General features: G+C 39.1%; 1 protein-coding gene across 12 annotated transcripts in view; it reads left to right on the top strand.

The window, feature by feature from the left end:
* Positions 1-8084: 8084 nt before the first annotated feature.
* Positions 8085-14205, top strand: part of LOC114308015 (ubiquitin-activating enzyme E1 1-like) — a 39577-nt gene continuing 33456 nt past the window's right edge. For 2 of the 12 annotated variants that reach the window (XM_082919092.1, XM_082919082.1), the window contains exons 1-5: positions 8085-8300; positions 9682-11695; positions 12057-12127; positions 12839-12871; positions 13246-14200. The gene's annotated coding sequence lies outside the window, so the exon portion shown is untranslated. Of the gene's footprint in view, positions 8301-9681; positions 12128-12838; positions 12872-13245; positions 14201-14205 lie in introns of those variants that run through there. The other 10 variants (XM_082919094.1, XM_082919085.1, XM_082919083.1 and 7 more) reach the window with 9 other exon arrangements.

Genomic DNA, 14205 nt, shown 5'->3' with positions numbered 1-14205 from the left:
CATGGACTAGGAAAAAAAACACTAGCGACACCCATAGTCCCAAGACATCATCCGACCCCTCTATTTGCTGGAAACTATTCGTCGGAGAGATGTGGAAGCTCTTTGTAGATGGAGCATCCAATATGCACGGTGCAGGACTTGGCATAGTCCTCATCTCACCAGATGGCCTAATAGTGGAACAGGCAGTCAACCTTAGCTTCCCAGCATTAAACAATGAGGCGGAGTATGAAGCACTTCTAGTAGGCCTAAAATCAGCACTTTTCATGAAGGCCTCCGAGCTAATGGTTTACAGCGACTCCCAGCTAGTAGTAAACCAGATTTCAGGCGACCACGAGGCAAAAGATGAAAGGATGGCTAAGTACCAAGAGTTAGTCAGAAAGGAGATCATGAAGTTCGAAGTAGTTCGAATAGAGTAAATCGGCCGAGAAGAAAACGGTAGAGCAGATGAGCTGGCAGGTTTTGTTTCAATGGTAGATACTTCTATCCCATACCCATTACTGATCGACTTTCTACCCAGAACAAGCATTGAAGAACCCGAAGTAGCTGAAGTGTGTTGTGCTGAAGTAGGCCCTTCATGGATGGATCCCATCATAGTATTCTTAAAAGATGGCATCTTGCCTGAAGAAAAGAAAGAGGCCAATAAAATCAGAGCAAAATCACAGCAATTTTGGCTTTCACCATCATTGGCATTGTACAAAAAATCATTCACAGACCTTACCTGAAATGCGTCCATCCCAGCAAGGTCAAGGCATTTCTGTTCGAGATACATGAAGGCGTATGCGGAAGTCACCAAAGGGAAGATCATTGGCCTACAGAGCAATTTCGCAAGGATATTGGTGGCCATTCATGCAAGCAGATTCAGAAAAATATGTCAAGAGGTGCGAAAACTATCAGAAGTTCGCACACTAAATACATCAACCAGTTAGAGAGCTTCTACCATTAACTAGCTCATGGCCCTTCGCAATGTGGGGCCTGGACATAGTGGGACCATTTCCAATAGCACCCGGCAACAGAAAGTTCTTTCTCACTGCAACAGACAACTTCATCAAGTGGGTGGAGGCAGAAGCACTCGCATCAATAAAGGAGAAAGATGTAAAGAAGTTCGTCTAGAAAAATATCATCACTCGATTCGGCATACCCAAAGCTGTAATATCTGACAATGACACTCAATTCGATGGCAGAATCTTCAGGGGCTTTTGCGAGGAATACAAGATAGAATTTTACAGCTCTATACTAGCATACCCTCAAGCAAATGGCCAGGCAGAAGCCTCAAACAAAGTTGTCTTAGATGGCTTAAAGAAAAGGTTGGAAAGAGCAATAGGCAAGTGGGTTGAGGAGCTTCCTCATATTTTATGGGCTTCCCGTACCACACATCGGCGGTCAACTGGTGAAACGTCTTTTTCTTTGGCCTATGGCATGGAGGCAATAATCCCACTAGAAGTAGGCCTCATCACTATTAGAAGTGAAAATTTTGACCTAGACTTAAATAAAGAAGCCATAACCTTAGAACTCGACCTTGCAAATGAGAGAAGGAAAAGAGCTCTAGTTCACATTGCCTCATACCAGCAGGAGTTATCCAAAAAATATAACAAAACAGTGCATCCAAGGCAATTCAAGATTGGGGATTAGGTATGACGCAAAGTAATGGGTAACACTTTGGTACCCGAAGATGGAAAATTGGGACCTAACTAGGAAGGACCATACAAAGTGGTTGGTTTAGTTGGAAAAGGGGCATATCACTTAGAAGATGGAGACATCAAGGTTATTTCCAAGCCATGGAACACTGTCAATCTCAAGTTATTTTATTTTTAGCCTTTTCCTGGAATATTTGTAATTTTTTCCCTTTTTCAAATAAAACAAGTAGTTTTTTCGGCATAATTCTTTCTATTGTAAAAGTTGTTTTCAGTCATTTCCAGCAAGAGGCAATCAGAAAGTTTGGCAGGAATAACCAACATTTATCTCTCTTCAGCCGAGAAAAGGATCTAGGCTGAAGAACATTGGCCAGAATAACCAACATTTAGCTCTGTTCAGCCGAGATAAGGATCTAGGCTGAAGAGGTTGGCAGGAATAACCAACTTTTAGCTCCCTTCAGCCAAGATAAGGATCTAGGCTGAAGAGGTTGGCAAGAATAACCAACATTTATCTTTCTTTAGCCGAGATAAAGATCTAGGCTGAAGAAGTTGGCAAGAATAACCAACATTTAGCTTTCTTCAGTCGAGATAAGGATCTAGGCTGAAGAGGTTGGCAGGAATAACCAACACTTAGCTCTCTTCAGCTGAGATCAAGATCTAGGCTGAGGAAGGTTAGCAGGAATAACCAACACTTAGCTCTCTTCAGTCGAGATCAGGATCTAGGCTGAAGAAGGTTGGCAGGAATAACAATATTTAGCTCTCTTCAATTGCGATTAGGATCTAGGCTGAAGAAGGTTGGCAGGAATAACTAACATTTAGCTCTCTTCAACCGAGATCAGGATCTGGGCTGAAGAAGGTTGGCAGGAATAACCAATACTTAGCTCTTTTCAGCCGAGATTAGGATCTAGGCTAAAAAAGGTTGGCAGGAATAACCAACATTTAGCTCTCTTTAGCCGAGATTAGGATCTAGGCTGAAGAAGGTTGGCAAGAATAACCAACATTTATCCCTTTTCGGCCAAGATCAGGATCTAGGCTGAAGCAAGTTGGCAGGTATGGCTAACAAAAAGTAAACTGATTACCGAGTACTTTGACCGAAATGATTATCTCGATCTGAAAATATTAAAGCATAAAAACCAAGCAAAAAGTGTTCTCATACAATAAAAGTTGAAAAATAAATACAAGTGTGGAGTGAACCGAACAAAAAAATTGGAAAATTGAAGACTTCAATCCATAAGAAAAAGATCCACTACAAGAGGAGGGGCTTGAGCCCAATTACAAATTCTTTCAAGAGTAAAAGAAGAAAAACAAGGTCAGGCAAATAGGTCGTCCAAATCTGCATCCAGATCAACCCGAGCTTCACTACTCGGTAGCCCGGTCTCAGCAAGTAGGTCGATCACAGGCGCATCATCAACCATATGTACCGGTGGCTCCACCCGAGCTGGCAGAACAATTTGGTAACCGTGGTCTGAGGTAATAGTTGGGGCATTGTCTGGTTCTGGGGATTCTTTCCCTTCCCTATCTTGAAGTAACTTCTCTTGAATGGCATTGGCATAGTCTTCCATATAGCTTGGAATGAAATGAGGAGGAGGGTTTTGGAAGACCTCGGTTTCTTGACCAAAACTGAGCTTTGATACAGCCACCTTACATCCGCATTTGAAAAATATGTCCTTTGCAGCTTCACACTGCAAGACATAGGTGGCCTCCGCTTCTTTATAGCCACGCTCTTCAGCATCTTCCATCTTCTTATTTAGCTTGGCAATCTCTGCACCCTTCTTTTTCTCAAGCTTGGCCAACTCGCGCAGATAGGTGTCTTTTCTTTCAGCTAGGGCTTTCTGCTTATCTGTTTCCGCCGAGCTGACCAGCTCCGTGAGTTGGGTGACTTCAGATTCGAGCTTGGTCATTTTTTGCCTGGCCTCGTTCAGCTCGGCCGTCTTGGTATTGGCATCTGCAATAGCCAGCCATGCTGTCTTACACAGCTCTAGCACGCGCTTGTGAGCAACGTGGTTATTCTACATGGCTTGCAAGAAGGAAGATAACAATTATGATTGAAACCGAGCAAACAGATATGTGAATTGAAAAAAAGAACATAGAGCACTTACCAACACCATCGACTTAGTGGCCGAGCGGATAGCTTTTAGCTCGGTCAGATGATCGTGGTGCTCCATGTCGGCTGGCAGACACACGTTTTTAGCAAGGTTGAAGCCAAGCGTGTGGTCCTTGTCTGCAACCATTGAGTCGGTGTTTGATATAGCACGGTTCTTGTATGTCAATTTTGGAGCCCACTCTGAAGGGGTAGCTCGGTTGGAATGCACGGGCTCGGGGCTCGGCATTTTGGTATCGGGAAGCACGATATCCTCATCAACCAGGCGTTGCGGTTTGGCTGAAGTGGTTCGTGAACGTTTGCTTGGCTGAGATGTGGAGGGCCTTGCAGTTGGAAGGGCCACTATGGTATCATGAGGCTAGCCAGTTGGCTCTAGCCCGGCTTAAGCTTCACCAGTGGTTTGCTCGGTGATGAGTGCTCGCACGGCTCTTTTTTTTGCCATTTCTTGTTCCTCTGTTAGCAGGATCAGCTTGATTTGGGAAAGTGTGGGATCTGGTTCAGGTGATGGCTCGAGGAGAAAGTCTGTCACCCTGGTCTTCCTCCTTCCGCTATATTTGTAGGTCGGTTCGAAGTTAAGTAGTTTGGCCTAATCTTGATGACGGTATCGAAGCGCGGCGCGGAGAGCATCTAGGTTAGGGTACTGGTATTGTGACTTTAGCTGGTTCAAGTCTGCATAAGGAGAAAGACAACGGTTAGCGCGGTGTGAGAGTTATAAACAACAAGAGCAAAAAAAAAAAAAGAAAAAAAAGAAAGATAAACTAAGCCGAGGTATTCATACCGGCTGTTCCTTTATTCCAGTTAATACTGTAGCCCGGTATCTGGGCTTCCTGGTCTTCAAAATTACCAGAAACCCAGAAGAAATCGTCGTTGTTCATATCTTTGTCCAGTGTATTTTTAATTATTTTCTCTTGGCGTTTTCTTATTCTTAAATAACATACCCAGTCGTCTTCATTTTGGCCGAGTGAGTATTGATGGAATAGCTCAGCCAAACCGATTTTGAGGCCAAGCTAACGGTTTAGTTCGGTGATACCGTTTATTATTCTATATGAATTTGTGGAAAGTTAGGTGGGGTAGAGTCTTGTCTGCCTAAGGAATTCACAAAGGAGAGGCTGAACGGGAAATCGAAGACCGGCTTCTATAATAGATATTACGGTAAAGAGAACGAAGCCCGATTTTCCCCAGGGCATGGTATCTAGTTCGGCTAATGAGAGATGTACATCATCAGGAATGTGATAATCCTTTCCGAACTCGGCTATCGCCCCAGGTGAGTCCACCAGGAACCGGTATTTACCCATTTAACTTAAGTTGTAAATAAATTAAGCCTAACTCGGCGTGACTGAGGCTTTGGTTGGCTCGGTTGAGCAAAGCTTCCTAGGGGCAGGGTGCAAGGAAGTGCCTGGCCAACCTAGTCAAGTCTGCAAAGTGGAAATAAGAAGTGTTATGCCCAGACAACTGGACTGGACTAAGTAAACAGTCAATTTACAAAAAAATTGTAAAAGCTTAGCTCGGTCACATACGGGAAACGTGGTGTATTCAGTTCGGTCGAACAGAAGGGTTAACACGACCTCTAGCTTAATTGGAGGTCAGTTTGCAGAGTTTTTAGTTCGGTCGTAAACACAAGGGTTGGCTCCAAGTTCTAGTTCGGTCATTGGGTGACGTTTCCAGTTCGGTCTAATAAGCACCTATGGAAAACAAGTTCCTATCTTGGTCGTGGTGTAATTTTGGATCAAAAGCATCACATTTCAGATTGTTAGTGAATCCATTAGAGGGTCTATCATGTGGTTTTTTGGGACTAAGTGGTTTTTACTCATTGATGTGAAACCTATACTAGTGTGTTTTGAAAAACGTACATATACTATGCTATATATTGCTATACTATGCAAAAATAAATGGAAAGGAAAAAGCATAGAACCACTTACAGCTTTGGGGTGAAAGGATGGAGATCACGACTGTAAGGATGGCAGTGAAAACACAAGCTTTGCAGGAACTATGGTCGTAAAAATGGAGGCTCAGAGGACAAGTGCGAGAAGATGAACAGTGGTGTGTTTTATTTAAAAAGCAGGGTTTTTGTATAAAGCATAGGTTTGGGCGGGACTGTTCAAAATTTGCGAGGTACAAAGACGGCTGTGACAGTTGTATTGGACCAATGAAAGCAAGCCACGTGTCTAGGGGAATAGATAACGATTCAGATGTACTTGAGAGGCAAAACGACGTACCGAGTTAATTGACAAGACGCTTCTGAAACCGGGTAAATGGGTAGCTCGGTCGAGAACGAGCTCGGTGGTATTACTTATTTTAATTCGGTCGGCTTAGCTCGGCTGGAGAGGAATAATCCCAAATCATGCATTGCAGATGGAATTAAGGGGCAATTGAGAGGGTAATTTATGTAAAGCTTGGGCCGAGCTAAGACCGGTAGAAGGTGGGCCGAGTTGTGGGTCGAGCTGAATGGACTTTGCAAATTGGGCCCTGTTAGCTTGGCCAGAAAGGACTATATTTTAGCTCGGTCTAGGTGATTTGAACATAGGTATAGATGAACGGCGACCGAGCTAAACATCGCTCGTGAAAGCGCCAAGCTAAGTGTGTTTGAAGGTTAGAGATAGCTCGGTCGTATTGTCATATTATCGCGGTAAGACCATGTCACTTGGTTAGGTAATGAGGGGGGTGTAGAAAGATGAGCATTACCTTTCTGATTCCTAGGAGGACTCTACATTGGAGAAAAAGAATCCTACTAGGATTGTGCACACGAAATCTATAAAAGCTCATAGTAGGACCTATGCACAGGTATCACAATTTTGATTCTCGAATACATAGAGCTTTTGTCTATTTGTCTATTTTGCTGACTTAGGCATTGGAGAGGTATCCGACACACACCTGCCGGCTAGTTCACGCTTGTGTTTTCAGGGAGTAAAGCGACGCCGTTTGGAGGAAGCGCAAACTTGATCAGTAGGATTATACGAGAAGATTATTTCGCGCTCGTACAGTATGGATGAATTCTCTTGGTTGAATTGATGTTGGTGGGCTCACACGAAGTCTCCCGCTAGAATAGAAAAATCTATAAGTAAATCTTGATAGAGTAAAAAAAATTCAATTGTATGTGATTGATGAACCTGTAACATAATGTCTCTTATTGGAGTGTATGCGACTGATGTTGGATTTCATATTCAAGCAAATTGTCAAGAAATTGCTTTAGTATGAAATCCAACATCAGAATAATTGTCTAATACATGAAAAAAAATTGTAGAAGTAATCCTTGAGTAAGAGTTACACAAGCTTAAAAATCCTAATGCAAAATATCAATTCAGTGTGGAGGAATTTATAGAGTCTGAAATCTTGCTTCAAACCATAATTGTAGCATTTTCTAACAACAAATTTACTTAGATCATGTTTTGATACAATATTCGCTTAAGGTATTTTAAAGTCTTAAATTAAACATCACAATGAGGCTTTAGGTCTCAAGCGAGGCCTTTGATAATCGAGGCATTTGGCAAGAATGATTTTTTGAACGAGTCTTAAGCAAACTATTGAAAAGAGAATTGCAATGTGAAAGTGGGGAGTCATCTTGTAATTCGTATCAGAGTATGGTGAACATTCAAAGGCCAAAAAAAGAGATTCTGGTTATTTGGTTTTATGAAAGGAGTGATAAAATAACCTTATTTTATTTTTTAAATTATAAATTGGTTTGACAAAAATAAATATTAAAAATTATTTCTATCCTAAAAAGAAAAAAAAAATCAAATAAAAATATTGAGTTCTTTTAATTTTTAATTCGCATTAATCCCATTTTCATCTGTTATTCCACTACAACAAAATGTACATTCGGCGATTAAAATTGGCGACTAAAAAAAATTTAGTCACCAAAAGTTATGAAATTGGCGACCAACTAATTTTTTTAGTCGCCAAAAGTAAAATATTTAATTGCTAATTTTTTTTAGTCGGGGTATATTGGTTTTTGGCGACTAAAAAAAATTTTAGTCGCTAAAAATGCTAGAATTGGTGACCAAAAAAAATTTTAGTCGCCGTATATTAGGTTTTGACTACTAAAATCATTTTGTCGCCGAAAGAAAAATAAAAAATTAATTTTTTACCTTTGGCGACCAAAATTTTGGTCGCCAAAAGTTTTTTTTCAGCGACAAAAAAGAATCTTAATTGTTGTATGTTGAGTTTTGGCTACTAAACCATTTAGTCGCCGAAAGAAAAATAAAAAGTTATTTTTTACCTTTGGCGATCAAAATTTTAGTTGTCAAAAGTTTATTTTCAGCGATAAAAAAAAATTTTAGTCGCCAAAAAAAATTTTTATTGTTATTTGACGACCAAAAATATATTTAGTTGCTAAAAGTTGTAATATTTGTTTTGGAGGAAACAAATTATTTTTGGCGCCTGATCTCTGTTCTGTCTCTCACACACACAGACACACGATATACATTTCTGTGCCAAACACTAGCAAACCTCACCCTCACCATCTCGACTCACCATCCTTGCTAACAGTTACCATCGAACTTCCACCACCGACCATCGCGGCTCTCGCCACCGTCGCTCACCATCGCGGCCCCCCTCCCAGCCACATTCAGGTTTCTCTCTCTCTCTCTCTCTCTCTCTCTCTCTTCCTCTATTTCCCCATTTCACCATCTTGGATCTAGGGTTTTATTTTATTTTTGATGCTGTAGGATTTTGATAAAATCATTTTAGGGTTTTACTCTTTTTCTACATTTGAAGCACATATGAGGTCCAAGTTGTGTTTAATTCCAAACTTTTGTTGCTCTATTTAAGCAATCGTAAAGAGCTGCTTAAATTGCTGAGTAGAGTTATATGTCTATATATATATATATATATAGTATTATTAGGTAGATAGCAATTGATTTAAGGTACTGAACAATTTAAGAATATTATTAGTAGGTAAGTTAATGGAAAATTTTAGGAGTATATTGAAATAGATTATATATGCTTACACTTCTTCCTCTAAGGAGTATAGATTGATATAGATTATATATGCTCATGCTCTGTTTTTTCCCCTTCTATTGCTTCAGAGTTATACAGTAGATGAGAGGAAATTTTAGTTGTTAATGCTCAGGCTCTGTTTTTTTCCTTCTTGAATGACACTGGGTAGATATACAAGTGTGCCAATAGACAAGCACAACTTTTTTTTTTAATATGCTTTATTTGTTATGCCATATAATGAACCAAATATGCTCTGAATACCTATAAATCTTTCCTATGTATTTCAACAAAAATCAGCTTAATTAAAATCTTCCAACCATTCATGTTTAACTAAATATATCAGTGGTTCAATCTAGGCAAAGCTCTCCCTTCCCAAGGCTACAACTTCCAATGTTGTTATATATATATATATATATATATCATAAGCCATAAACAAGAACCTTTTCTTTAAACAGAACTCTTCAAATCTCCTCTAAAATCTCAACCACCTTTGAATAGAATAACTGATGATAGTGAATAATGGATCTCCACAACATCTCCCTCCCTTGTCCAATGACAAAAACCCAAATTTCAACAGAAGGTAACACCTGTCCAATTGCCTTCCACATGGTTAGTACACATGTCAAGCAATGGATTGCTTTCAAAAACTATAAATTTCAGTAACTCTGGTACATATACAACTCAGAGTTTTTGAGCAATAGTTGCATATATTATATGTTAAACCAAGAACCAAGAAGTTTGAAAAAAATGGACAGTTCACAGAACATGAGTTATCAAGCTGGCCAGGCCAAGGGCCAAGCCCAGATGAGCTTAATTGGCTTTCTCTATCTTCTTTTTTTTTCCAATTATGTACTTCTCAACATCCATGGCACATATTAATTGATACACATAATTAACTAGTTGGTTTAGTTAGTCAGAACTCTTTCACCTCGTTAGGAGATTAAGAGCACAAAAAAAGAAGAAAAAAGAAAAAAAAGAAGACTGATGTGCAGATGTTTGTTATATTTGTTTCAGCAAAAGGGCAACCAGATGATGGACAAGGCCAACAATGCTGCCCAATCTGCCAAGGAAAGCCTGCAAGAGGTTCATGATCTTTTATTTTATTCTTTTAAATGGATTTACATGTTGATCTGTTTGTTTACAATTATTCTCAGTTTCTAAATGACTAATGGTTTAGTTATTTGAACCAGGATATCAACACTTCATAGTGTTAATTATGATCAAGATAATAACATTAAAGTTTCTGAAGCATTTTCTCAATGCAAAGTTTCTCTTTTACTGAAATGTGCAGCTGAAGTTTTAAAAAAAAAATTTAAAAATCTATCTTTTTTTTTTTTTTTTTTTTTTTTTTTTGTAAAAAAAAGTTTTTTTAAAAAAGCAAAGTTTGTGAAGAGAGGTGGAATGTCTAATGATTCATTGTGATAGATAGTTCTCGTTCATCCATTGGAGATATGATTTCTAATGCATAATAGTCAGAAGGTATGATTTCTAATGCATAATACTCTATTGGGTCATTCACTTTTTGCTCTAATTCTAGCTTCCCATTAATGGCTTTTATCAATATTTTTGGTTTCTATTTCTCTTCTTCTACTTTAGTTCACTTTGTTTCTTTGGCCCCCCATGAATTGTTGGTTTGGGAAGTTGTTATGGCTTTTCCATTTGGATTCTTATAATAAAGGATTTGTTTGTTTGTTTGTTTGTTTGTTTGTTTGTTTTTTCATTGCCTTCAAACTGTCTGATAAAATGCCTCTTAGGCTTCTCAAAATTCTAAGCCACAAGCCTAACTTATTGGCTGCTTTTTTAATCAACTTCGTGTTTCATGCTCAATAGCATGAACTCTTGCCATTGCACTAGGCAATTATTAGTTGAAGTACATGTAGAAGTAATCTTTGGCAAATTTATGGAATCTACAATTTTGCTTCCAGCTAACTATTAATTTGAAGTTGTCTTGGTGAAATAATTCATGCTAATATGGGAAGAGATGAATGCTTGTACTTTGTCATGTACTGTTACTTTCAAACTGCATTTAGTAGTTTAAATTCTGTGAGATGGAAAATCTATGGAAAATCTATGCCAGAAAAGTGAAATAGAGTTGCAGTTGCAAGAGTGATGAAGCATTAATTATCTTGTCGTTGTATTTCTTTGTATGAAGATATGATATTACTTATGTTGCCTTCTTGTTTCTTTCTATGATAATGGATTGGAATTGGGCCCTCACAAAATGATGGTGGGAACTGCTATTGGTGGTAAGGCTTTAAGGTGTGGATTGTGGGATAGATATGTTATCCACGTTCTTAATGAGGAAAAGATATTGGTGTTGTTTGTATGGTTGTGGGTGTGCATTTATGGCTTTGATTTTGACTCAAATGGTTGCTATATTTGATTGGTTTACATACTCCCCACAGTGAAATTTTTTCCATTGAAAAGCCTTTTGCTAGTTAAAAATTTTGAGTTAAGAAAATGATTTCCGCTTGAATTCCAATAGGACAACAATGCATTAAACTTAACCGAAAAGGGGCGTTAAGGGGGCGAAAATACGAATCAGCCCCCGAACGACCGTATAGATGTCACGGCCACCTTCCCCGTCACAAATAGGATCTGTGACAACAGACGGAATGTAATTAGCACACGTAGTTTGGGAGTTAGAGCCGAAAATGCATTAAACTTAGTCGAAAAAGAGCGTTTTGGGGGTGAAAATTCATAACAACCCCCGAACCACTATGTGACTCACACGGACAGTTTTCCCATGACAAATAGGACTTGTAAGAACTGACGGAATGTAATTCGGACCCGTAATTAGGGAGTTAGAGCCGAACACGCACTAAACATGGCCGAAAAAGGGCATTTCGAGAGCAAAAATTCAAAACTGCCCCCGAACCATCGTGTGACTCACACGGACAGTTTTCCCATGATAAATAGGACTTGTGAGAACTGATGGCATGTAATTCGGACCCGTAGCTAAGTGGGCAACATTCCATATTGGGGAGGGCAGTGGTTGTGCATGCAGATCCTGATGATCTTGGGAGAGGTATGGTTCATTCTTTGCATCTTATGTCATACTACAATGCCTAAACTTGAAAGCAAAAGCAATACTTCCCAAGTATGTATATTTACTTGAGAGATTAGATGTGTAGGGAAATGTGATACCAAGCACCTGTTATTCTTGGGTCAAAGAGCTAAAGATATTTGAAGTGGATTTTATTATTATTTTATTTTTATTTTTTTCGTGGTCTTATCATGGAAGGGGATTTCAATGGGACATCAAAATGCATCAAATTGGTTTTGATTTCAATGGGACATCATGATGCTAGTCTTGTGTGCTCTAGAAAATGGGTTTAGAAAATGATCTTCTATATCATTTCCTTATTTTATTTTGTTTTATTTTACAGGGATTGAAGTCAAACCTGGCTCACCATACACTTGCCAACTTGATCCGGGAGTAAAGCATCACATATCTCAGGTTTATTTTCCTTTCTCAAACTAATGCCTCTTTCCTGGATTCAACCATATATAGTCAACAAAAGTCTGGTTTTAGATCCCAAATTTCTCAAGGTTTTATTTATTTTTAAAAAAAATTATGTATATATATGTTACGATTTGATGGAATGTTTGTGAAAGACACCCAATTTTGATCTAAAAACAAGGCCAATAAAAAAAAAAAATCAATGTTTTACTATCTAAAAAAAAAAAAAAAACCAATATTTTAAAACTTAGATGTTATAGTTAATAAAATAGATAATCAATTGAGTTAGCTCAATTGGCCTCTTTTGTGTACATTTTGACTAAGAGAGGTGGTAAGGGAAGGATGGAGGGAGAAAAGAGGGAGAAATTTGGTTTGGCATATTACTTCACTGCTGATAGGAGATGAATGAATTTATAGTGGCTCTAAGACATTAGTTTGTGTGTTATTCTCTCTCTCTCTCTCTCTCTCTCTCCACGTGTATTAGTTTGTGTGGCTCTAAAAAGGCCCATAAACTAGTCTTAGAAAAAACATTCCTGTCATACTTGATGGGGCAACATTCCTGTCATACTTGATGGGGACCTTAATAGCATGCCACAGGTAATTCATTCATGTGTGATTGTTAATTTAGTAGTTTCTCAGAAAAAACACAGTTTTAGTTTTAACTGCCCCACTGTGTACTTAAAATATTTCTGTTCATGTCATGTTCAGAGTGCAATGTATGAGTTTCTGGCTTCGTCCGAGGTGAGTTTTGGTTCAATGCGATTCAGAGATGGCTGCTGCCTGCATTTGTATGATATGGTGGAAATGTTGTTGTTATTGAAACTCCTCTTTTCAAAACATGATATTGCATTTTTTAATTTTCAAGTTTCAGAAACTATTCATATTTCTTCTTTCTCATGATTTTGTTCATAGTCATTGTGACTCCTCTTTGTTTGTCAAACACACCTCTACTTCCATTACTGTTCTACTTGTTTATGTAGATGATATCCTCCTTACTAGGAGTGATCCTCTCTATATCTCTACTCTTGTTCAACATATGCACTCAGTTTTTTCCATGAAAGAGCTGGGTTTACTCAATTATTTTCTTGGTATCTCTGTTGCTTCTTCTCCTTCAGGTTACATTTTGTCTCAGCCTAAATATGCTTCTGAAATTCTTGCAAAGGCAGGCATGACTGATTGTAAAACCATATTCTTCTCCCATGGCTACTAAGGTAGTTCTTCCTGAGATGGACTCCTCTTTTTCTTAGCCTAGTCTTTATAGAAGCCTAGTGGGTGCTCTACAATATCTTACACTTACAAGACCTGATCTCAGCTTTACAGTTAACTCTTTGTGTCAATTTTTACAAAACCCTTTGAATAGCCATTTTGCTGCTGTTAAACGGCTTCTCAGATATCTCAAGGGTACCTTGAGTCATGGCTTGCATTTCACCTCTGGCCCTCTTGTTCTCAATGCCTTTTCAGACTCTGATTGGGCTGGCAGTGCTCTTGATAGACTGTCCACCACAGGTTACTGTGTGTTTCTTGGTCCCAATCTCATCTCCTGCTGTGCTAAGAAGCAACCCACAGTTTCCCGATCTTCATCTGAGGCAGAATATCGTGCTTTAGCTCAGGTATCTGCTGAGTTGAGCTGGATTGGCATGCGTCTTGCTGAACTTCATGTTTCTGTGGCTGTTCCTACTTTATGGTGTGATAACTTGTCTACCATTGCCTTGGCTCACAATCCCATCTTTCATGCTCGAACTAAGCATATTAAAGTAGATTATCATTTTGTTCGTGAGAGAGTTGCTGCCAAGAAACTTGCTCTTTGCCACATTGCTTCTACTGACCAAATTGCAGATATTCTCACTAAGCCACTCTCTGTTTCCAGATTTCAATATCTTCAGGGCAAACTTCAGGTTTCTCCCACTTCCCTCAGTTTGCGGGGGACTGTTAAGCATAAGACTCAAGATGAGACTCAAGATAACCCAGCTCCTCCCTTATCTTCTCAGCTGCACCAAAGCTCTTCAGCTGCAACCGCTTCTATCTGATACAAGACAGCAGCAGCATGTAAAGCTCAGCTAGAGGTTACAGGTTGT

This window comes from Camellia sinensis, chromosome 3 (assembly GCF_055761805.1).
Source record: "Camellia sinensis isolate YWXY chromosome 3, ASM5576180v1, whole genome shotgun sequence".
NCBI classification, from domain to species: Eukaryota; Viridiplantae; Streptophyta; class Magnoliopsida; order Ericales; family Theaceae; genus Camellia; species Camellia sinensis.
This window is presented reverse-complemented; position numbering and strand designations above follow the sequence as displayed.